The sequence below is a fragment of the Schistocerca cancellata genome, unplaced genomic scaffold (assembly GCF_023864275.1).
Source record: "Schistocerca cancellata isolate TAMUIC-IGC-003103 unplaced genomic scaffold, iqSchCanc2.1 HiC_scaffold_483, whole genome shotgun sequence".
NCBI classification, from domain to species: Eukaryota; Metazoa; Arthropoda; class Insecta; order Orthoptera; family Acrididae; genus Schistocerca; species Schistocerca cancellata.
The window spans coordinates 35,001-37,500 of record NW_026046498.1 but is presented as its reverse complement, the minus strand read 5'-3'; the positions used below and the strand labels follow the sequence as shown (position 1 = coordinate 37,500).

At 56.0% G+C, this 2,500-nt stretch overlaps 1 non-coding gene across 1 annotated transcript in view; it reads left to right on the top strand.

Moving 5' to 3' along the window:
- The first annotated feature begins 2,376 nt into the window (after window positions 1-2,376).
- The window catches only part of LOC126127100 (small subunit ribosomal RNA), a 1,909-nt gene continuing 1,785 nt past the window's right edge, over window positions 2,377-2,500 (top strand). The window contains exon 1 of the ribosomal RNA XR_007526962.1: window positions 2,377-2,500. This exon is cut by the window's right edge and continues 1,785 nt beyond it. This is a non-coding gene — a ribosomal RNA (small subunit ribosomal RNA).

The window sequence follows — 2,500 nt, the reverse complement described above, 5'->3', positions numbered from 1 at the left end:
TTCCTACGGTCAATATGAACGAACCTCGCCCCGCCCCCCCCCCCCCCCCCACCAACACGCCATCCCATACCACAATGTGTACCGTACCCAAACCTAACGTGTACTGTACTACAACGCAATGTGTACCAAAACACAACCCAGTTTGTACCTTAACCTAACCTATGTCACCTTAACCTAACCTATGTCACCTTAACCTAACCTATGTCACCTTAACCTAACCTATGTCACCTTAACCTAACCTATGTCACCTTAACCTAACCTATGTCACCTTAACCTAACCTATGTCACCTTAACCTAACCCATCTTGCACCTTAACCTAACCTATGTCGCCTTAACCTAACCTCTGTTGCACCTTAACCTAACCTGTGTTGCACCTTAACCTAACCTGTGTTGCACCTTAACCTAACCTGTGTTGCACCTTAACCTAACGCAATTTGCACCGCAATGTAACGCAATTTGCACCGCAATGTAATGCAATTTGTACCGCAATCTACCCCAAGTTGTACCGCAATCTACCCCAAGTTGTACCGCAATCTACCCCAAGTTGTACCGCAATCTACCCCAAGTTGTACCGCAATCTACCCCAAGTTGTACCGCAATCTACCCCAAGTTGTACCGCAATCTACCCCAAGTTGTACCGCAATCTACCCCAAGTTGTACCGCAATCTACCCCAAGTTGTACCGCAATCTACCCCAAGTTGTACCGCAATCTACCCCAAGTTGTGCCGCAATCTACCCCAAGTTGTGCCGCAATCTACCCCAAGTTGTGCCGCAATCTACCCCAAGTTGTGCCGCAATCTACCCCAAGTTGTGCCGCAATCTACCCCAAGTTGTGCCGCAATCTACCCCACGTTGTGCCTTAACCTAACCCACGTTGTGCCTTAACCTAACCCACGTTGTGCCTTAACATAACCCACGTTGTGCCTTAACCTAACCCACGTTGTGCCTTAACCTGCTCTGTAAATGGCATATGACACGTTACATTAATGTATTGTTGTCCAACCGCAACCCGCTCAGAATGTTGTGTACACAGCTACGTGTCATCTCCCCATAACAGCTGTATTGCAGTGTGGTACGCCATAGAGACGTGTGGGAGTAATGGACGCAGTGGATGGCGATCAGCATGAGCCGTCTGTTCATGTAGTGGCGCGTGTATGCAGACATAGTAGTCTCTTCTCACACAATGTGATAGCACGGTGTCCCGCGTTCCACATCTGCGACATGCTACAGAGGCTGGTTGACAGTTCGTCGCGCAATGGACATCGCATACGTACGGGGGCACCTTCCACGTGCCCTCTAGTCGGGCACATTTTGTTGCGTGGATGTGAGCGGATGTAGTGTGTCTTGACACCTGACAGGCAGGCATGCAATAATAGTTGACTTTGCAAACGGGGATGGACGTGGACGTGTACGTTTACTGGTGACGTTACGCAAATGAACAACTGGTAACCCGTTGTGGTGCGGTTGATCTTGCTGGAGGTACATCTGTGAGGGCAACGATCGGTACAGCTATGACGCGGTTGTGTCAGCGATACCCACCACACCAATGAACGTGAATGTGGATCTGGGTGTGAAGCGATACGCGGCTGTGGGTGGGTGGGACTGTCCCCGGCCGGTGAGGGGGGGCCGCCCGGCGTGCTGGCCGCGCGGTGCGTGGGCGCACGCGCTACAGCCGGCTGGTGGGGGCGCCCAGTGGCAGGCGCGCCGGCCGACGGACGCGGCAGGCGGCGCAGCTGCGCGCCGGGGCACCCTGCGCGCGGCGCCGTGCAGCCAAAGTGGGTCCTCGCCGGCCCGGTGCGAAGCGCGGTGGACATCTGCAGTGTGCTGGTCCGATTGAGGACTGTGTGCGTTGAGGATGCGCCGCCGCCCGGCACTCGGCGCCGCGACGCCGTCTGCTGCTCGGTCGCCCCAGCGGTTCTCGCTGGTGGTTTGTATCGCAGTTGTGCAGACGTGTTGGCACGTGCGCTGTGCTGGGAGAGTTCGCTTCGGCACCCACGTGGGGCCTTTGCCCTTCTGTGGCGCTGGCGTTGGAGCTGCCGGTCACCGTAGGTGGCGCGTGTTGTCTCCCGCCGGCAATGCCACGACAGCACGCTCCCGGGCCTCTGTCGGCAGCGGCAAGCTCAGTTGGGAGCACGGGTGGTCGCACCTAAAGCGTCTACTCGCCTAACTCCGGGCGATTGCGCCTCTCTCGAACCCGACCAAGTACTTAGGACGGCGCTGCGCGCCGCCGGGACCTGAGAGGGTTTCGAGGTGTATTGTGCAGGGGAGCTCAGCCTCCTCCTGTTTGCAGAATAATTGAGCGGACGCTTGCGTGTTCGCGCGGGCCCCCGGGACACACTCCCGGGCGGCCGGCTGCTCAGCTCTAGTTGACGCAGCTCCCTGGTTGATCCTGCCAGTAGTCATATGCTTGTCTCAAAGATTAAGCCATGCATGTCTCAGTACAAGCCGCATTAAGGTGAAACCGCGAATGGCTCATTAAATCAGTTATGGTTCCTTAGAT